The 23,064-nt window shown below is 46.0% G+C and overlaps 1 protein-coding gene across 2 annotated transcripts in view; it reads left to right on the top strand.

Moving 5' to 3' along the window:
- The first annotated feature begins 12,206 nt into the window (after positions 1-12,206).
- The window catches only part of LOC144339522 (SH3 domain and tetratricopeptide repeat-containing protein 1-like), a 56,255-nt gene continuing 45,397 nt past the window's right edge, over positions 12,207-23,064 (top strand). For both annotated transcript variants that reach the window (XM_077994198.1, XM_077994199.1), the window contains exon 1: positions 12,207-12,391. The gene's annotated coding sequence lies outside the window, so the exon portion shown is untranslated. The remainder of the gene's footprint in view (positions 12,392-23,064) is intronic.

Here is a 23,064-nt window from a genome sequence, read left to right as displayed (position 1 = left end):
TAAAGTAGTTAGGGTGAAGGATTCCTAGCTCTGGGAGAAAGGTTACATTTTTTGCCTTATCCCCAGCTCCCCAGCTATTGGGGTTATTTGAATTATTTAACCTTGACCTGTTGGATTAGTCCATTCTCACACTACTAATAAAGACATATCTGAGACTGGGTAATTTATAAAGGAAAGAAGTTTCATTGACTCACAGTTCTACATGGCTAGGGAGGCCTCAGGAAACTTACAATTATGGTGGAAGGGGAAGCAAACATGTCCTTCTTCACATGGTAACAGCAAGGAGAAGAATGTAAGCTGAGAGAACGGGAAAGCCCCTTATAAAACCATCAGATCTCGTGAGAACTCACTATCATGAGAATAGCATGGGGTCAATCACCCCCATGATTCAATTACCTCCTACCAGGTCCCTCCCGACTCACATGGGGATTATGAGAACTACAATTCAAGATGAGATTTGGGTGGGGACACAGCCAAACCCTATCACCTGTATTTAATTTACACAATAAAATACATTTAATTTATAAATTAGGTTAAAAGTACACATTGACACATGAAAGGTTTCAAGAAATCCTATACTAGAGCAAAGAAACTCATTTAACTGTATTCAGCCCCTTGTTTCTCACAGTATTTCATTCAAAAGCTTTCTTTTCTTTTTTTTTTTTTTTTTTTTTGAGACAGATTCTCGCTCTGTCACCCAGGCTGGAGTGCAGTGGCCAGATCTCAGCTCACTGCAAGCTCCGCCTCCTGGGTTTACACCATTCTCCTGCCTCAGCCTCCCGAGTAGCTGGGACTACAGGCGCCCGCTACCTCGCCTGGCTAGGTGTTTTTTGTATTTTTTAGTAGAGACGGGGTTTCACCGTGTTAACCAGGATGGTCTCGATCTCCTGACCTCGTGATCCGCCTGTCTCGGCCTCCCAAAGTGCTGGGATTACAGGCTTGAGCCACCGCGCCCGGCCTCAAAAGCTTTATTTTCCATATAAAATGTATGAATGCCTTACAGAGCACACTTTGGAAAAGGATGACTGACTTTTAGAAGGAAGACCCAAACAAACCGGTCAACAGAAATGGAGTGCTGCTCTAGTGCCATGCCCGAGACACCTGCCAATAGTCCTCTGCCACTCGCCATCCCTGCATCAGCATCTGGGACATGGTCATTACACTTGACAGCTTGTCACTCCACCTCTCCTCACTCCTCAGCTCACAGAAAAGAGATTTGTGAAATACCAGCTCTGGTCTTGGTAAATATTTGTTTCCCCTGGCACCCTGGAAAAGGCATTTTTAAAACTCTTCCTACACTTTCGGTGTGGCAGCAGCTTTATCAGTATGTGAAGACAGAGCGATGATGTGGCTTGGATACTTGACATTTTGTATTGTTGCAAAGTGGCAAATTGCACTGAGCTGTAAATACACTATAAATGGTGTTGTGCTGAATTATAAAGACAATTAGCATATTTCTTCCTTGTTTCTCATTTATCTTTTAGTTTGTAAACATGGAAAGCAGAGTGCGGTAAGCTTTACATGCCTTATCTGTAAAATGAGCACAGTGATACTTACGTTACAGACTTTTGTAAGCCAGAATTTTAAAAATGTTAAACTACCTAAGATAGTATAAAAAACATAGCAGCATCCAATAAATGACAATTCTTAGTATTACCTCCACACCTCCTGATAACATTAAACTCTTGGAGGATGGAAGAAAGCATGGATGTGAAGCACATACAATCACTAGAGGAAATCAGAATATTGCAATGTTTGGGGTTCCTTGAAAGTTTTTAAAGCGTGTAAGGGTCCTTAGACATGATCTTTTACAGATGAGAACGAGATGAAATGAGATTGATAAAAATTAATCAATTTGCCCACGTTTTGCACAGGAGCATAAATTACCAGCAGACAACATCTGGATTCCATACTAAGAACAAGCATCTCACTACAAAGTTACAAACTGAACATGCCTCATGCCTAAAGTGCACACACCTATTATCAATCTTCACTTTGCATGGTCCCAAAGATTCTGTAACTTTCACAAATTTGCATATTTAATAACAAATTTGAACTTTTGGGCTACTGAGTCATGTGCTGCAAATGTCACCGGTCCTTTGTTTAAGTCTCTGCGTGTATTTCAGTCAGCAGGTTTTCTTCATTACGCACTGCGTTTTCTGTCCATCAGGCAGCAAAGCATCAGCGCATCCCACCACCAGATGGCGCCAGACCCACTTGTGGAGGCTCTGGGGTCGCCATCAGCTTGGGACTAGAAGCTGACGAAAAACGAGAAGTTTCATTTCCGGGTTCCATTTAAACGTTCATCCTGGGCCATAAAAGCAGATGAATTAGATATGCCATTATCCTGAATATATATATTTATATTTTATTTTATATATATATATAGAGAGAGAGAGAGAGAAAGAGAGAGATAGACAGAGTCTCGCTCTGTCACCCAGGCTGGAGTGCACTGGCGGGATCTCAATTCACTGCAACCTCCGCCTCCGGGTTCAATCGATTCTCCTGCCTCAGCCTCCTCAGTGGCTGGGATTACAGGCACGCACCACCACATCCGGCTAAATTTTGTATTTTTAGTAGAGACGGGGTTTTACCATGTTGGTCAGGCTAGTCTCGAACTCCTGAGCTCGTGATCCACCAGCCTTGGCCTCCCAAAGTGCTGGGATTACAGGCGTGAGCCACCGCGCCTGGCCTATCATGCATATTTGAACTTATTTGAGTTTAATAAAAACAGAGCAGAGAGAGAAATGGCTGGCAGACCAGCAGCTCTGAGCTCTCATGTAAGGCTTAGCGGAGAATCCTGACCCACAGTCCAATCTCCAAGCTCTACACATCTCACCAACAAAACAGGAAGCCAACACATTCTGAATCTTCTTTCCAAGATAAAGGCGACCTTTTATAGTATTTTTTTTTCCAGAGACAACGGAAGCTGAAAAATAATTGCTGAGGAAGGAGGAACTTTTCTAGAAGAACTTAAATCCGAAAGGCTATGGGATAGTAATGAGAAGTGGAGGAGAACAAAAAAGGCATGGAAAGTAAAATCAGGAGGCAAAACAAACGTTTTAGAACAGCCAAGTGTGGGGAGTTGGAAAGTGAAGCTCTGAGTAGAAACCAGAGTTAAAAAATTTCAGAGCTGGAAGGGGCCTTATGAGGAAGCAGAATTGGGCCCGAGGACTAAATAGTTGCCAAAAACCACACAGGCAATTAGTGGCAGACAAGAGAGGACCTTCCTTTTTGCTAACCAGGGCTCTTTCCATTGAAACATGTGGCCCTCTCACTATGTAACTAAAAACCTTTCACAAAATCCAAGTAAACACAGAGAAACATCCTCTCTTCTGTCTTCACTGCTTTCTCTGCCCACACCTGCACATGTGCACACACAGCCACAATTACAACAATACAGGAAATTGAAGGAAGCCATCTGAAACTTCAACGTCGGGCACAGCCGCCACAGATAACATATCAAATGCAAGGCTAGAAATCAGCACTGTTCACATTCACACAGGAAGCCCGACTCAAGCTGTTTGACCCTATTTAGTAATCAGTTCCATACTCACAAGAGAATGCCAGAACAAAAACAGAAGGAAAAGAAAAAAAATAACTCCAACCCTCCTTTTCCTTTGGAAGAGGATTTATACCAAGAAGTTTAAAGAGAGGCCCAGCTGGTTTATAGAATTTTGCAGGAAATTTGGGGACCTCTGTGATGCCATTGTCTTCCCTGGCCCAGGAAAGTAGCCATACCAAGGCAGTTATGGGGATAATTCAAACAAATCAAAGCCGTATTTCACCTCAATTGTGCTTATACTTTAGGCAAAAGTATTTTGGACCTAAATATTTCCGATAATCATCAGATGCATCCTGGCCTCATGGGAAATGCTGAGAAAATCTATGGGGCTACTATCCACTTACTAGCTCTGTAACCTTGGGTAACTTACTTAACTGTTCTGAGCCTCTTCCTTCCTCTACCAAAATGAGATTGATCAACTATTGCCTTCCAGAATAGTTCTGAGGTGAAAATGAGAGTCAATGTTCTATGGCATGAAGACACACCAGGAAATATTAGCCGTTTCTTTCAGACATATATGTATATTTAGTAATTATTAAATATTTAATATATATTTATATATATTAAATTTTAGACAGTATTATATATAATTATATAAAAATTATGTATAGTAAATATTACATATATATTTAAGTTTTACACACACATATATATATATATATATATTTTTTTTTTTTTTTTTTTCCTGAGACAGGGTCTCCTTCTGTCACCCTGACTAGAATGCAGTGGCAGAATCATGGCTCACAGGAGCCTCAACCTCCCTGGGCTCAGGTGATCCTCCCACCTCAGCCTCCCAAGTATCTGGGACTACAGGTGTGACACCACACACAGCTAATTTTTGTATTTTTTGTAGAGACGAGGTTTCACCATGTCGCCCAGGCTGATCTTGAACTCCTGGAGTCGAACGATCCACCTGTCTCAGTCTCCCAAAGTGTTGGGGTTACAGGGATGAGCCACCACGGCCGGCCCCATTTAATTTTTCTATTTTGTTTAATTTGTGTGGACTTGGGCCTCAAAGAGAAAAGTGAGAGGAAAATGCCTCGTGTACAGTGGAGCCACTGGCGAGTTCTCTTAGGCCTAATCTACATCTGAAGTTCTCAAATATTTTGGTCTCAGAACCCACCTACTTTCTTAAAAATTGAGGATTCCAAATGGCTTTTGAAGTGTGGCTTATTGATATTTACTATATTCACAAATAATACTCAGGGTTGGGCACGGTAGCTCACACCTGTAATCCCAGCACTATGGGAAGCCGAGGTGGGCAGATCACTTGATGTCAGGAGTTCAAGACTAGCCTGGCCAACATGGAGAAATTCCATCTCTACTAAAAATAAAAAAATTAGCTGGGCATAGTGGTGCACGCTTGTAATCCCACCTAGTTGGGAGGCTGAGACAGGAGAATCGCTTGAACATGGGAGGTGAGGTCGCAGTAAGCTGAGATCGTGCCACTGCACGTTAGCCTGGGTGACAGAGTGAGACTCAATCTCAAAATAAAATAAATTAAATAATAATACTGGGGAAGTCTTAAATTATTTATTCATATAAAAGTAAAAGTAATATATTATATGTTAATATAAATAACACAGTTTATGAAAAATGCATTTTCCAAAACAAAACAAAAATGTGGTGAGGAGAGTGATGTCATTTACAGTTTACAGATCTCTTTAATGTCTAGCTTAATAGAAAACAGCTGGATTCTCATATCCACTCCGCTTCTACACTCAGCCTGTTGTAATAACTTGTTTTAGTGGAAGTTCGTGAAGAAAAATCAGCCTCTGTGTAGGGGAGAAATATTTTAATAGCTTTTTCAGGTATTGGTGCTTCTGGTGTGATACTATACCTAAGTTCCGTAAGTACTAGTTTCTTAGAAGTTAATTTCAGTGTGGAATCTGCAGCCTTAACAATGGAGTTTTGTGCAACTTTAACAATGGACTTTTTCTTCTGTTACAGGAATTCCACTGATTTATTCTGCACTTTGAATACATTTTATCTATGCATGATTTTGTAACATTTGGAAGATACTGGTTCACTGAGTTATATAGATCTTTCAATTTCAACGAATTTTTTTATACAACGTCAAAAATCATTTTTTAACAATATTACCACCAATCTCATCAGAATAGTCTCTATAAGGAAACTGTCAAGCTCACTGTGATAGACATAAGTTTTCTATAGTTTTTATTTTCTCTTGAGTTCAGATTTTATCTTTGGCAACAGATACTCTTTGTTATTTTACTTGAGGTGACAATCTCACTTTATTCATTTTTGAGAAAGCATTTCTGAATTTCTCAAAACATGACTCCCAACATAGCAATGAAGGGACAGCCACCTGGTGATATTGCTCCTAATATCCACAGAAGCAGCGTATGATATTACTCCCAATATTGCAGGGAGGGTACAGCTCTTCTGTGATATTGTTCGTAGTATTCGGAGGGGGAGAGCATGACAATAATTCCAGTATCGCAGGCTGTGTTCACCTACCCTGTGATATTGTTATGAGTATCCTAGAAGGGAGAGGATGATATTACTCCCCATAGAGCAGGAGGTGTACACCCAGCCTGGGATATTGTTCCTAATATCCATGGAGGGGAGAGGCTGATATTACTCCCAATATGCCAGGGAGTGAACATCCACCCTGTGATATTCTTCTTAATATTTCAAGGCCAAGAGGTTGATATTACTCCCAGTATCGCAGACACTGTACACCCCTGTGTGATACTCTTCCTGATATCCGGAAGGGGAGAAGATGGTATTAATCCCCATATCGCAGGAGGTGAACACCCACTCTGTGATATCTTTCCTAATATGCAGGGGGAGAGAGGATAATTTCATTCCCAATATTGCAGAAGATGTACACGTCCCCCCGTGATATTGTCCTCAATATTCCAAGGCACAGAAGATGATATTACTCCCATTATCACAGAAAATGTACACCCCCCAGTGATGTTGTTCCCATGACCCAGGAGGGAAGAGGATGACATTACTTTCAATATGGCAGGGGGTGTACACGCCCCCGGTGATACTGTTCCTAATTTCCACCTGGGAGAGGATGATATTACTCCCAATATCGCAGGGGTCAAAAACACTCCTTTGATATTGTTCCTAATATCCAGGTGGGGAGAGGATGATATTCCTCCCTATATTGCAGAGGGTGTACACTTGCCTTTGATACTGTTCGTAATGTCTAGAGGGGGAGATGATATTACTCACAAAATCATAAACACGCTGTGTGTCCACCGTGGATCCTACGTTGAATTGTCTATTAATTTTAATGTCCTAAAATTTTAATAACCCTAAGGGGTCACCATTTTAGATGAAATTATACCAGGAGATTCCTCTAAGGCCAAGAGCATCCAGCTGCTCCCCTGAGAGACTCTACCCCCTACCTCAGGCTGTCCTTGGAGATGAGATGACCCTGGGGCTGATACTCACTAGACCCTCCAATAGACATGGCCACTGTGGGTATCCTGGGTCATCCCCAGACAGTTCTAAAATGCCAGGACTAGGAAAAGACAGGAGTGTGGCTGAGGACACAACGCCCTGTAAAGTTTTCACGGGGCGACCTCAACCTAAAGACATTTTGGTAATATGTACACTTAGGAAAGATGAAAAGAAGAGAGGTACAAAGATTTTTTTTTTACAGTCGAGTGTCAGATGATTTAGTCTCCGCTTTCCTCTCATGTAAAATGTTTGGAAACAGAAAAATATTTTGGCCAAGGTGGCTCACGCCTGTATTCCCAGCACTTTAGGAGGCCGAGGTGGGCGATCAGTTAAGGTCAGGAGTTCGACACCAACCTAGCCAACATGGCAAAACCCTGTCCCTACTAAAAATACAAAAATTAGCTGGACGTCGTGGTGGGCGCCTATAAGCCCAGCCACTTGGGAGGCTGAGGCAGGAGAATCGCTTGAACCTGGGAGTCAGAGGTTGCAGTGAGCTGAGACTGCGCCATTGTACTGCAGCCTGGCAACAGGGTGAGACTCTGTTTCAAAAAAAACTATATATATATATATATATATATGTGTGTATATATATATATGTGTGTGTATATATATATATATACATTTAAAATTATCACATGTAGATAGCATTTGAAGTCATGGGACTGACTATAGTTAGAAACAAGAGAACGCAAGGAAAGTTTTTATATTTATATTTATATATAATTATATAAAATTAATATACATAATTATAATATGTAAATATATAGGCTGAGCACAGTGGCTTATACCTGTAATCCCAGCAATTTGGGAGGCCGAGGTGGGCAGATCACCTGAGGTCAGAAGTTCGAGACTAGCCTGACCAACATGGAGAAACCCCATCTCTACTAAAGATACAAAAATTAGCTAGGCATGGTGGTGCGTGCCTGTAATCCCAGGTACTCAGGAGACTGAGGCAGGAAAATCACTTGAACCCGGGAGATGGAGGTTGTGGTGAGCCCAGATTGTGTCATTGCACTCCAGCCTGGGCGGCAAGGGTTAAACTCCATCTCAAAATAAATAAATAAATAAATAAATAAAACAAGAAATATATATTTATATCTAAATATATAATTATAATACATAAATGTGTATATACATACATTTATTATAAATTTATTAATATATGAAATACATTTATTTCTGAGACAGGGTCTGGCTCTGTCACCCAGGCTGGAGTGCAGTGACACTATCATAGCTCATTGGAGCCTTGAACAGATGGCTCAAGCGATCCTCCCATCTCAGCCTCCTGAGTGGCTAGGATTGCATGCATACACCACCATGCCTAGCGAATTTTAAAATTTTTTGTAGAGACAGGGTCTTCCTTTTTTGCCTAAGCTGGTCTTGAACTCCTGGGCTCAAGTGATCTTCCTGCCTCAGGCTTCCAATGTGTTAGACGTGGGCCACTGCATCTGGTCTAATGCATTTTTTAATTTGCAAGTTTATATTATTTAATATTTTGAAGTACCGAATGTGTTGAACAACCAACTTGCAGAATTCCCGAACAATGGACGGTCAGCTGTCATGTCCTGGTTCAAATCGTCCTAGCACACCAAGGCTAGAAACCTTTCGGCCAACTTCCACTTATTTCTCCCAGGGCAGGACAATGTCACTTGGCCAATTCCCACTAAGAGGGACTCTGGAAAGGCAAGAAACTATTCTGTTCTCTATAATGGAACATGACCAGAGAGAAGGCAGCTGGGGGGGCCAGCTGGGCCCTCCAACCAGCAGCGTCCACCATCGACCAACTGCCCTAGAGCTACACGGTGCTGGGCATTTGGGGGCACTGTTATCAGCAAGAGTTTCCATTTTTCTTCTCATGGGACCTTCATGCTAGTGGCAAGAGACAATTTTTTTTTTTTTTTTTTTTTTTTTTTTTTGAGACAGAGTTTTGTTCTTGTCACTCAGTCTGGAGGGCAATGGTGTAATCTCGGCTCACTGCAACTTCTGCCTCCTGGATTTAAGCAATTCTCCTGCCTCAGCCTTCCGAGTAGCTGGGATTACAGGATTGCACCACCACATCTAGCTAATTTTTGTATTTTTAGTAGAGATGGGGTTTCACCATGTTGGCCAGGCTGGTCTGGAACTCCTGAGCCACTGCACCCAGTCAAGAGGGAGATTTTAAATCAATAAGTATAATTGTGATGAATGCCAGAAAGCAGAATGTGTGTGATGGGTAGGGGACCTAAGTTATTGTCTCATATTTTAACACTTTCATAGGCAATAACTAAACACTTAGAAGCTTAAAACAACACACACCTTTAAGCCAATTTTGGCAAGCTAGGAGTTGAGCACATTTTAGTGGGTCCTGTGCTGGGGATCTCACGCTAAGCAGCTGGGCTGCATCCTCATCTGAGGCTCCACCAGGGCAGAATCCATTTCCAGGTCTGCCGAGGTTACTGGCAGAATTCATTTCCTCGGACCCGCTTAGCAAGGGCCCAGCTTTTTGCTTCCTTGCCTACGGGGCCCCTCCAAAGGTCCTTTCTCAGCACAGCATCTCCCTCCTGTAGCGCCTGCAGACGGAACCTTTCTCTCTAGTGTGGGAAGGTGATGCACTGTGACAATGACATCCCATTGCTTTTGCCAGGCTCTATGGGTTAGAAGCCAGTCACCGGTTTTGCTCGTACCCAAGGTCAGGAAGACTATGCAAGGGCATAGGTCATTGGGGGGTCAGTCACTTTAGGGTGTGGCTGTCACCACTGAACTTGGTGAGACTTTAAGGGTTGGTAGGAGCTGGCCAAGTACAGGGGTGAGGGTGTGTCAGGCAGGGGTGAGGGCATGGAGGGGGATGCAGAGGCCTGCACCCTGGAATGTCCTTTCACCCCCTGAGGTTTTGTTCTCCTGATCCCTGAGTACATCCCAGAACACGGTGGGGCCCTAGCAGGGGAGAGGTAGGGAAGCATGTGTTGTTCATCCGGGGACCTTGTTAGGCAAATCAGATTAGGGGCCAGGTTTTCAGTGGTGGGTGCGAGCGTGGGAGTGATGAGTGTGCAGGTGTGTGTGGGAAGAGCGATGGGGATGGGGTCAGGCCCAACCACCATGAAGACCTGAACTGTGCATCCACCCATCCCAGCAGCCTCCCTGAGTGAGTGCCTTCAGGGTGCAGGTCCTGTTTTACACATGGAAGTGAATCAGAGTGGGACACTGCCTTGCCTTAGAGAGGTCACACTTCTTCTCTTTCTTCTTTTTTTTTTTTTTTTTTTTTTTAATTTGTGACAGAGTCTCACTCTGTTGCCCAGGCTGGAGCACAGTGGTGTCACCTTGGCTCACTGCAACCTCTGCCTCCCAGGTTTGAGCAATTTTCCTGCCTCAGCCTCCTGGGTAGGGTAGCTGGGATGATAGGCACGCATTACCATGCCTGGCTAATTGTTGTATTTTAGTTTCACCGTATTGGCCAGGCTGGTCCCAGTCTCCTGGCCTCAAGCGATCTGCCCGCCTCAGCCTCCCAAAGTGCTGTGACTACGGGCATAAGCCACCACACCGGGCGAAAGGTCACACTTCATGCCACGTGGGTGGCAGCCACTCAGACAGCACCCCAGCTGGCGCTGGGAGTGAGGGGTGCTCAGCGTCCTAGGAAGGCAGAGGGCTGCATGAGAGGTTCGGGGAGGAAGGACTGGAGGAGGATTTGAGATTTTCACCTGAGCAGCTGGGTGGATGGAGGGGCTGTTTACAGAGAATCAGAAGAATGTGGATGAGCAGGTTAGGACACTAATAAAGCACTCTGTTTTGGCCCGCAGAAAATTTGAGATGCTTCCCTGTGTCCAGCTGGGGCTTTGGGAAAGGTCAGGGCTGGGCATCTGACTGGGATAGATGTCTCTGGCAGGCAGCAGAGCATGTGGATGGTTTGTGAAGCCCAGAAGGGCATGAGATTTCCTGTGGCAGTGCCCACTGCAAATGGAAGGGCATTTGGCCTGAGCCCAGACATATACAAGTTGGGCAGAGAAGGGGGTGGGTCCCCGGGACCCACCGAGGAGCAGCTATGGAAGTACAGGGAAACCAAGTGTGTGGGGGCACATGAAGCAGGAAGCTCAAATAAGATGAGGAAAGACGTTTTTAAAGACGATCAGGGCTGGGGACAGTGGTTCATGCCTGTAATCCCAACACTTTGGGAGGCTGAGACGAGAGGGTAGCTTGAGGCCAGGAGTTTGAGACCAGCCTGAGCAACATAGGGAGACCCCATTTCTATAAATAAATAAATACCATTGGAACTTGGCATTTCAGGCGGGGAACAGCAAACACATGAAAGCTTTGAGGCAGGAAAGGGAAGTGATTAGCGCTCGCTCCTGGTTCCTTTATCAGACCTTAAAGAGATGCAGAGACATTTCAGGTACTCCTTGGCCAAGCTCCTTCAGGGAAGCCCTAAGTTCGCTTCTACTTCCCATCTATTATTTTTTTTTTTTTCTTTGGAGACAGAGTCTCATTCTGTCGCCCAGGCAGGAGCGCATGCAGTGGCACCATCTCAGTTCACTACAACCTCCACCTCCCGGGTTCAAACGATTCTCCTGCCTCAGCCTTCCCAGTAGCTGGAACCACAGGTACGCGCCACCACGATCGGCTAAGTTTTTGTATTTTTAGCAGAGATTGGGTTTCATCTTGTTGGCCAGGCTGGTTTCGAACTCCTGGCCTCAAGTGATCCACCTGCCTGGGCCCCACAAAGTGCTGGGATTACAGGTGCTGAGCCACCGCGCCCGGCCCTACTTCACTCCTAACGCCCACCATACGTGCTTCCAAATGTTTGCTGAATGACAAGGTGAACGAGTGAATGGGACTACGTGACTTCGGGCAGCAGGCCATCCTATTCCTTGGACCTCAGTTTCCCTTTTTGTAAAGCAAGCCTGTCTCTCGCTCTCTGCCCTAAAAGCCTGAGTTCTGGGCTTGAGATGAGCGCGTCCTGTAGAGCAGACTCCAGGTGGACGTTGAGCTGGGTCTTCTAGGAGGCCAGGATCCGGCCAGCTCTTGCGTCCGGTCCTCCCCTAGGACCCCGCACGCCCAGTCCCAGCGCCGCCCCGCCCAACCTCCCTTTGTTCCCCCCAGGCCCCGCCCTCTCCGCGCAGCTCGCTCCCCATTGGTCGGGGGGCGGGCCCTGGGCGACCGGCACCGCTGGGGGCGGGGCGGCGGGCGGGACGGTGTGCACCTGCGCGGTGTGTTTCCCGGCCGGGGCCCCGCGCCAGGTGCAGCTCCTTGATCCGAGCCGGATCCTGAGCGGGGAACACGGGCTGAAGCGGCGGCGGCGGCCCCGCCCCGGGGCTCCATTGTTGAGGCTGCGGCGGCTCTGTCGGCTGCTCAGCTGCGCTCCAGTCGGCCCAGGCGCCGCGGCGAGGAGCTAGCGCTGCGAGGCGGCGGCTTGAGGTGAGACGGCGGGACGGGCGACGGGGTCTCCGGACCGGGCGGGGGTCTCTGCCCCGGGCGTGGCGGCTCCAAGCTGGGCTCCGCAGGGTCCGAGGTCGGGATCCGGGGTCCTTGCGCCTGGGCTTTGTCTCGGGCTCGGGTGGCACCGGGGGCTTCGCGCCTGCTGCGATACCGGGTGGGCCCGCGCGGGGGTCCTGGTCGCCCTGCGGGTGGGGGCCGGTCCCTACTGCTCCTCGGCTCCCCGCGTCTGTCGCGGAGGGGGCTGCATGGACCCGGGCGCTGGCTTCTGCCCGGTCCCCCGCGGCGTGGCTGGTCCCCGCGTACGGCAGAGGGGGCCCTGCGAGGTCCCACTCGTGGGGCGGGGCCGGGTCACCGCGAGTGGGAGACTCCGCCGCCCTCCCTGCCCTCCCTGGCAGCGAGACTGCTTCGCCAGACTCACCGAGGGGACTGCGCGAACCTTCGGACGAGGGAGTCCGTGACTCAGGGTGGGGGCTCTTTCCCGGCCCCGCATGACGGCTTCCTGAGTGTTTTGTCACCTATATAGGTGGCTGCGTGGACCCGCGCGCGTGGGTCCTGGCCGCCCTGCTAGTGGGGCTGCGCGCCGCTCCGTGGCTCGTCTGGGTCGACCCCGCCTGGGACGCGCGTGTAGTGGGGGTCCGTGCGCGGGGGGCGCGGTTGGTGGGGGCGCACTGCCCCCGCCCCATGGTTTATCCTCTCACTTGCCTGGCGGGAGGAAGCGAGAGGCGCGGGCCCAGAGCTGTCGCGCAGCGGCCACACAGACCGCACTGACCTCTGCCCTGGCTGGCGGGTCCCGGGGGGCGAGGGGCTGTCACCGCGCGTCCCACCGCCGCGCTTCCTGCTCTGGCCCCGGGCTAGGCTCTGATTGGAGGGAGCAGGGCCCTTCTGCCCCGCGCTTCTTGATTTCTTCCGTTAGTAATGGTAAGGAAAAAAAATCTGGAAAGCCAGATTGAACTTTGTAGCTCTCAGCGCTTGGAGAGTGGAAGAAACTCTCCCAAGAATTTGGCGGGCTGGAAAATGCGTTTCAAGCAGGAGCATCCACACCCACGGAATGAGGCCAAGGCAGTTACAGTTAGAGGTCAGATTTATGAGGGGAGAGCCAGGGTGAGGTCCGTGGGTGGGGAGACCTGATGCTGCCCCTCAGACGTGTATTTCTCAGACACCAAAGAAAGTGGAATCACTCCTTAGTGAATGCTTTCATCAAACTTTTGAAAAACCTGTAATGTCCCAGGAAGGAAAATCGAACTGGACAGTTTTCCCCTTTTAAGAGTGTTAAACGTCCCGGAGACAAACAGCAGAAGGCTCAAGGAGTCCAAATACTCAACCTGAAGTTCTTTCTGAACAAAAGATGGTGTATAAGTAACAGGCATAGGAGACAAAACTGAACTAATGACCGCAGCTGTGGCTCCTAGCCCTGTAGCATGTCATGCAGGCCCTTTTGCCTTCTCTGCCCTCCGCTGTCCCAGACCCCAAGGCTACCGCGCACCTCCAGTCATCAGCTCCTGCCGACCCATTGCTATGAACTCTGTTTCTGTGGCTCCCTTCTCTCTGAAGTTTTGCTTGTTCTCCTGAAGTCCTGGTCTTTAAGAGCTTATGATCTGCAGGGACAGATTGGCTTTGGGTAGTACAAGTTAACTGTAGCACAGCTTGAAAAATGCTCTGATAGAGGTGCGCAGGCAGTTTGTGCATGCTGGTAAATGCGAGGTCCTTTTTCAATACCATGAATCCAACTATTCATGCTCTTTTAAATCTGCAATTCTTTGACTCTCCAGAGGGTTTTTAGATTAATTTTTTTTCTATTACTTCCTAGTGTTTGTTGCATAGTTCAGAGTACTTGATTAAAACTTACCAGGTCGGCCGGGTGCGGTGGCTCACGCCTGTAATCCGAGGACTTTGGGAGGTCTAGGCAGGCGGATCACTTGAGGTCAGGAGTTCGAGACCAACCTGGCCAACATGGTGAAACCCTGTCTCTACTAAAAATACAAAAATTAGTTGGGCGTGGTGGTGGGCGCCTGTAATCGCAGCTCCTCAGGAGGCTGAGGCAGGAGAATAGCTTGAACCCAGGAGGCGGAGGTTGCAGTGAGTGAAATGGCTCCACTGCACTCCAGCCTGGGCCATAGAGTGAGACTTCCTCTCAAAACAAAAACAAAAACAATGTACTGGGTCTACCTCCGGCTCTGGAATTCTCCTGGAAGGCCTTCTCTTCTGGGCTTCATTTTTCTCACTTTTGAGGATCATAAACTACATAATTTCCAAGAATTTTTGCCCCACACCTTTAATTCTTTCAAGCAAATATAGCAGAGAAAAATTCTCTTCCCCGCAATGGTGTAAATAATGGAGGCCTTTGAAAATGCGGATTCTAAAGTGGAAGTTCTTTTTCTTCTTCCCCTTTGTTTCCTTTTAAACGAGTTTAGTTACATGAGTATATACTTTATCTCAGAGTTGAGGACAAGTATCTATGATGAAAGCTTAAGCAGCTTTTTGGCAATATCTTGCATATTCTTCACAATTGTGTTTTATGTGTAGCATCTTCCCTATATCCAGTTGGTTTGTTTTTTTTCTCATTAATGGAGTTGTTGAGCTCAGACCTTTTCAGGAGCAGTTTGTTGATCTTTTAAGTGTCATGTGAAATACGTTCCAATTTAACTTTTTTTTTTTTTGGTGAGTAAAATGGGAGTAAATGGAAATTTGAGAGTGCCTTGAGTAGATGTACTTGGCTTTGTGTAATGGTTTGAAGCATAGTTTAAAATTACCACTTGTGGCCGGGTGTGGTAGCTCACACCTGTAATCCCAACACTTTGGGAGGGCAAGGCAGGCAGATCACGAGGTTAGAAGATGGAGACCATCCTGGCTAACACGGTGAAACCCCGTCTCCACTAAAATAACAAAAAATTAGCTGAATGTGGTGGCACACACCTGTAGTCTCAGCTACTCGGGAGGCTGAGGCAGGAGAATCACTTGAACCCGGGAGGTGGAGCTTGCAGTGAGCCGAGGTTGCACCACTGCACTCCAGCCTGGGTGACAGAGTGAGACTCCATCTCAAAAAAAAAAAAAAAAAAAAAAAAAAAAAAAAACCACTTATAAAAAATTGCATCACATGTTGAATGACCTATAAAGGAGTTACAATTCTAAGGAATATGGTAATTAATTCTTTAAAATAGTCAGGCCGGGTGCTGTGGTTTATACCTGTAATGCCAGCGCTTTAGGAGGCTAAGGTGCGAGGATCACTTGAGCCCAAGATTAGAAGCTGCAGTGAGCTGTAATCATACCACTGCACTCCTGTCTGTGTGACGGAGTGAAACCCTTTGTCTAAAAGATAAAAAGGTAAATAAATAATTTAAAAATAAAATACTAAGCTCCTTTCCAATTTATCTGTTTGGTAAGGTGGGAATTTGATGTGCTTGAGTTTCTTAAAACCATGTGTCTTTGTAGAAAGGAGACACAATTTTCTCTGCTATTCCTAGGTATTTGGATGATTATAGGGATTAAAAATAGCCATTTGGTCAAGTCTTGAGCTACTGAATTACAATTATTGCTTCACTCAGTAGGATTTTGCCTTTATTTTGATTTGCATTCTTATCTTAGTTTAGGAAAAGATCTTTGCTATATGCCCCATGCACTTTGTTCTTTTGGGGAATCTGATCTTAGGAGAGGGCTTCAAAACACGACCAGATTTTCTTTATGGTTTTCTAGATTTTATTAATGTCTTAATAAAACTTAACTAGTTAATGCTGCTTCTGTGTCAAAGTATTTTTCATTTAGAGTAGGCTTGATTTTTATATGCATTAAATGAAAGGAAGTCTCTCACGGAAGGGGACACAAGGGTATGGAGAAGACAGAGGGTGTGTGTGTGTATATATATATATATATATATATTTTTTTTTTTTTTTTTTTTTGGAGACGGAGTTTTGCTCTGTTGCCCAGGCTGGAGTGCAGTGGCAGGATCTCGGCTCACTGTAAGCTCCGCCACCTGGGTTCACTCCATTCTCCTACCGCAGCCTGCCACCATGCCCGGCTAATTTTTTGTATTTTTAGTAGAAACAGGATTTCACTGTGCTAGGCAGGATGGTCTCCAACTCCTGACTTCGTGATCTGCCCGCCTCGGCCTTCCAGAGTGCTGGGGATTACAGGTGTGAGCCACTGCGCCTGGCCGACAGAGGATGTATTTTTGAGCTCTACATTTCAGAGTTCTTTTCTCTAGCCCTGGCCTGGGTCCCAAACAGGGAACTTAATTCACTCTATCACTGAAGTATACTCTTGCTTTGATGCCATTGGTATGTTGTCCTAGAGATTTGCTGTGGCTGCTAGGAGTGTTTCAGAGTTAAGAACTGATGCAACCTCTCTTTTGTCAGTTTGAGTCTATAAACCATCTTGTTTCCTTTAGCGTTATCTCCCTGGAACTGGAAGGTCAGAGATGAAGTTTTCTTAGATTATAAGTCTCAGTCTTTGCTATCTACCTTCGTCTGTCTCCCATGTCACCTGCTGTTTTTTTTTCCCCCTGTTTTTCATTTTAATGTTTTTATTGGATAGGTGTCTATTATTGCAGCCTACTTCAAAACATCTTTGGATATTGACAGGATATAAGTATGAATAATATGTAAAAGATAACTTATTCTAGTTCTTTTGAGCAGAGGATTTGGTTTCGATATGTGGCCCTATTAAAGCTTTTGTTAAGTCCAAGTACTTTCTGAACTTCAGTTCCCTTACCTGTAAAATGGAGTTAGTTGTTAGTAATACCTGTTCTGCCTAACTCAGGAGATTGTTTTGAGGATCAAACGAAATTATGAATGTAATGGAATTTTGTAAATTTTAAATGAAATATTGTATTACCTAAGATTTTTTTTTTTAAACGACGTATTAAGAATGGAATGAATCTGGGTTTTCCTTTGAAATCCCAAATGTTTAATGTACAGAGAAGTTTTAATGTGTCTGTTGGGGAGCTTCATTAGGATTGTTTTCTATCTTTAATTGGCCAGTATTGTTTTATATGTTAGCATTTTTGGGGAACATCAAAATTTGTGTTTCAGTTATCATTAATATTTTACAAAGTTATTGAATGTGCATGATTTAGCCTTTAACAATCTCTTCAATTATTTACATTCCCATGTAAAAAATGCAGTAATGAACGTCCATGTACATAACATTCCCATGGTTCAATGAAGCATAATTTCTTGACATCTCAGTTTCTAAGTGCCCTGTGTTGAGGTTGGGAAAGCTAAAGGGCAGTCAGAGGTCAAGGTCAGCAAAGCGTCACCTTTGACGTTTGAAATCCAGCAGCAGGTATCACAGTGAACCCCATTCCAGCATCCAGGAAGTTTCTCTGCCCTGCCTCTCCTCCAGCCACCTCAGAATCTGTGTCTGCGGTGTTGGTCCTGCTTTCCTGTCTCTCCTCTGCCTTTTCTTTCTCTTCACCAACTTCTACCGAGTGCCTCTGATGTCTCAGACAGTGGCAGTAGGAGTACAAAGGCTAATAAACCCGGCCCTGGTCCTCAAAGAATTTATGTTTTCTGTGCAGATATTAAGTGACACTGCCATATATAGTGTTGACAAACATTGATACAGATTTCCTGTGAAGTGCAGAAGCACCATCCTAGAAGCAGAGATGCAGAGGCAACACTGGTGACTCACATGGAGAGCTGGAGTTCTTGGTCTAGTGGGATAAACTGACCTGGACATCATTTCAGTGCAGCGGAGTGAGTGCTGGGATGGGCTCCCTTGGGGCATCTGGGGCTGGGTTTGTCTGGTGTTTAGTCTCCTGCCTGGTACTTAGAGTTTATCAGTAAGATGAGCGTTGGGAGGCTTCTAAGTGAAAAGAAAGGCAAGCACTTACCTGAAACCTAAAATTTGTAGGTATTCTGGGCCATTTATAATTCACTGAATCTGTTTTGTCAGAACAAGTCTATCATTTATTGTTTTGGATGGAGTGTGGCCAGCCCTGCCTTGCGATGTAAGGAAATCAGGAAACGCTTGTCAGGTGTCAACACTGTGCCAGACACTCTTCTAGGGGTTTCCACGTGAATCACTGTATTCATTTCTGTTGCTGCTTTACCACATTTCCACAAATTTAGTGACTTAAAACAATTGAAATTGTATCATCTCACAGTTCTGTGGGGCAGAAGGCTGACGTGGATGTGACTGGGCAAAAATCACCATGTGGGCTGGGCTGCATTCCTCACTGGAGAATTGTTTCCAAGTGCTTTTGGCCAAATATAGTTCCCTGTGGTTGCAGGACTGAGGTGTCTGTTCCCTTGCTCTCCATCTGTTGGGAGCTGCCCTCAGCTCCTGAGGCCTCTATCTGGTCTTTGCACGTAATCCCATCAGCTCAAGACTAGGTAGGCCAGGGACCTGGTCAGGCTCTCCAGTTCCCCTGTGTGCATTTCTCTTCTTGCACTCGGAGAAAGTTCTATTCCCTATTTTAAAATATTTTTTTGAGATGGAATCTCGCACTGTTGCCCAGGCTGGAGTGCAGTAGCGTGATCTCAGCTCACTGCAACCTCTACCTCCTGAGTTCAAGTGATTCTCCTGCTTCAGCCTCCTGAGTAGCTGGGACTACAGTTGCCCGCGACGACACCCGACTAATTTTTGTATTTTTAGTAGAGATGGGTTTCACCATTTTAGCCAGGATGGTCTCCATCTCTTGATCTCGTGATCCGCCTGCCTTAGCCTTCCAAAGTGTGGAGATTACAGGTGTGAGCCACTGCGCCTGGCCAGTTCTATGCTCTTAGAGGCTCATGGGATTAGATTGGACCTCCCTGGATAGCCCAGGATACTCTTCCTAAGGCCTGTGGCAAAGCCCTTTTGCTGCACGACATAGTCACAGGTCTCGGGGGCTGGAATCTCCCACCACAGTTACTGATCCACTTACTACAGCAGCCTGGGAGGTGCTTTTTGTTGCCTCTGGTTAACAGATATCTTTTGTTTGTTTGTTTGTTTTGCAAATTGGCAGGAACATGAAGATCCTTTTTTTTTTTTTGAGACGGAGTCTCATTCTCTTGCCCGGGCTGAAGTGCAGTGGTGCAGTCTTGGCTCACCACAACTTCCACCTCCCAGGTTCAAGCAGTTCTCCTGCCTCAGCCTCCTGAGTAGCTGGAACCACAGGCATGTACCACCAAGCCTGGCTAATTTTTGTATTTTTAGTACAGACGGGGTTTCAGTATGTTGGCCAGGCTGGTCACAAACTCCTGACCTCGTGATCCGCCCGCCTTGGCCTCCCAAAGTGCTGGGATTACAGGCGTGAGCGACCACACCCAGCCATGAAGATCCTTCTTAAATGAAAAAACCGTTCCTCTGACGTGATGTGAGGTTGTTGGTGAGACTGATAGCAGTGGAGACAGGTCCATCAGAAATGAAGCTAAACTTTGTTTTCTGGAGTATTTTGATGGCCTGCCCTGATCATGTAAGTTTTGCTAAGAAGTCATTAGAGTAATTCCTCTACTGGAAGAAACACCATATGGGGAATTTGGGACCTTCCCTTTTCAAGTTTTACACAAAGGACTCTTCATGGGCGAAAAGTACATGATTCCAGGTCCATTTCTAGAATGGAAACAGCTGCATCAACCCAACAGCGATTCACATTCCTGAGTTTGAGAGAATCTGATTGTTTCAAGGCTGAAGCCAAAAGCCCAATAAACAATGTTTGTACCTTTATTCGTAGTTAGGAATTAGGTGCATCCTGTGGTCAAGCAAACAACTGATGGTGGTCACCAAGTAGTTTAAAACCAAGTAGGACCTCATTTTATCATGTGGGTGTTTTTGATTTTCTTAACTAAGTTTTTATTTTCCTGTGCAATAAATTACAAACTCTGACTTGAAATGCATTTCCTTTAATAAACCAGAATCTAGGGCCGGGCGCGGTGGCTCACGCCTGTAATCCCAGACTTTGGGAGACCAAGGAGGGTGGATCACGAGGTCAGGAGATTGAGACCATCCTGGCTATGGTGAAACCCTGCCTCTACTAAAAATACAAAAAATTAGCCAGGCATGGTGGCGGGCACCTGTAGTCCCAGGTACTCGGGAGGCTGAGGCAGGAGAATGGCGTGAACCTGGGACGCAGACCTTGCAGTGAGCGGAGATCACGCCACTGCACTCCAGCCTGAATGACAAAGCAAGACTGTCTCAAAAAAAAAAAAAAAAAAAAAAAAGAAAAGAAAAAAAAAAAAGAAACCAGAATGTATAATCCTAAGGTTTTTAACCTTGCTTTCAGGACTTTGTGAAGTCCCCAAAATCCTGTGCAACAATTTTGTGTATCTGCATCCATGTGTGTTTATGGGGAGATGATTTATAGTTCTCCATACTTTTTCAAAGTGGTTGGATTCCAAAAAATTTTAGAATACACCACTTTGGCCTAGTGTAGTGGCTCACACCTGTAATCCCAGAACTTAGGGAGGCTGAGGCAGTAGGATCCACTGAGGTCAGCAATTTAAGACCAGCAACATAGCGAGACCTCCACCTCTACCAAAAAAAAAAAAAAGAGAGAAAGAATGCTGGGCATGGTGGTGCACACCTGTGGTTCTAGCTGCTCGAGAGGTTGATCACCTGATCCCAATAATTTGAGGCTGTAGTAAGTTAGAATTATACCACCGCACTCCAGCCCGGGCAACAGAGCAAGACCCTCTCTCAAACAAAAACAAAAACAAAAAACCATATCTCTTAATATACTATTGTTGTTGGTCAAGTATCAGATTTTGTTTAAAAACTAAATACTCTTTTTTTTTTTTTGAGATGGAGTCTCGCTCTGTCGCCCAGGCTGGAGTGCAGTGGCATAGTCTCAGCTCACTGCAAGCTCCGCCTCCTGGGTTCACACCATTCTCCTGCCTCAACCTCCTGAGTAGCTGGGACTACAGGCGCCTGCCACCACGCCTGGCTAGTATTTTGTATTTTTAGTAGAGACGGGGTTTCACCGTGTTAGCCAGGATGGTCTCGATCTCCTGACCTCGTGATCCGCCCACCTTGGCTTCCCAAAGTGCTGGGATTACAGGTAAATACTCATTTTTAGCAAAGTTGTACAGGCCTACAGCTCTAAGAGTCAGAAATTAACAAGGCTTAGGACAAAACCCAGCAATCCCCCACCTTACCCTTCTCCACTCTGATCCCTGCTCCTTGGAGGTTACTGTGTTTATGTTTTAGCTCGTTCTTCTAGATTGTGTGAAAGACAGGGAGGTGTCCTACTATGGAAGACAAGGATTCAGGCTGCTTACCTTCCCCGCTCCTCCTGTTGCCCACGTTTTTCTCCCCCATCCTCTCAGTATAATTATTGTGATAGTGAGGCCAGGCACGGTGGCTCGTGACTTATCCCAGATTTTTGGGAGGCCGAGGTGGGCAGATCACTTGAGGCCAGGAGTTGAAGGCCAGCCTGGCCAACACAGTGAAACTCCGTCTCTACTAAAAAATACAAAAATTAGTCAGTTGTAGTGTTGCACACCTGTAGTTCCAGCTACTCAGGAGGATGAGGCACAAGAATTGCTTGAACCTGAGAGGTGGAGGTTGCAGTGAGCTGAGATCGCACCATAAGCTGAGATTGCACCACTGCACTCCAACCTGGGCAACAGAGGTAGATTCTGTCTCAAAAAAATTATTTTGATAGTGGGATACATAGTATAATAGTGTATATATTTAGTATTCTTCCTGGTTTTTGGCCCACAGCTTCTAAAACCCTTGTAATTTCCTGAGTGATAGGAACATCATTGGTTATAATATTTGGTCTTAGGTTTCAATCCCTGACACAAGAGCTTCTAAGACTTTGGGAATCTCTGGGGTGATAGGAGTGTCTTTTGTATGATAATGAGATGACAGGGGGCTTCGGCCCCTAGACAGGTTCAGGATCAGGGCTGGTTGCCAGAAAGATGAGTCATGATTATAGAGTTGGACATGTCAGCCCCACACCTACCTCTGGGAGGGGAGACGAGACAGGCTGGAGATTGAGCTAGTCATGGGTAGCCAGTGACTTAATCATGTTGATGTTATTAAAACTCCATAAAACCCTCTAAATACTGGGTTTGGGGAGCTTCTGGTTTGGTGAACTCATTTGGTGCTGGGGAGGTGGCACTTCCAGGGACGGCATGGGAGCCCCGACCTCTCTGCCCCGTGGTGTGCCCTGTGCCTCTCTTGCATTTGGCTGTTCCCGTGTTCTCTTCTTTGTAATAAACCAATAAGAGTAAGTAAGTGCCAAGCACTTTGCGTCTGTCACCTCTCTTACTTTTTCAGCAACACTGTGTGGCAGATAATGTCCTCATTTTGCCGGTGACAAAATGAGACTGATGCATTGAGTAACTTGCTCAAGGTCACATAATAAGCGGAATTCAAGCTCTGACTCCAAAGCCTGTGCTTTTTTTTTTTTTTTTTTTTTTTTTGAGACAGAGTCTCGCTCTGTCGCCCAGGCTGGAGTGCAGTGGCTGGATCTCAGCTCACTGCAAGCTCCACCTCCCGGGTTTACACCATTCTCCTGCCTCAGCCTCCCAAGTAGCTGGGACTACAGGCATCCGCCACCTCGCCCGGCTAGATTTTTGTATTTTTTAGTAGAGACGGGGTTTCACCGTGTTAGCCAGGATGATCTCGATCTCCTGACCTCGTGATCCCGCCGTCTCGGCCTCCCAAAGTGCTGGGATTACAGGCTTGAGCCACCGCGCCCGGCCCGAAGCCTGTGCTTTTAGCGAGCA

The sequence above is a fragment of the Macaca mulatta genome, chromosome 2 (genome assembly GCF_049350105.2).
Source record: "Macaca mulatta isolate MMU2019108-1 chromosome 2, T2T-MMU8v2.0, whole genome shotgun sequence".
Taxonomy (NCBI): domain Eukaryota; kingdom Metazoa; phylum Chordata; class Mammalia; order Primates; family Cercopithecidae; genus Macaca; species Macaca mulatta.
This window is presented reverse-complemented; position numbering and strand designations above follow the sequence as displayed.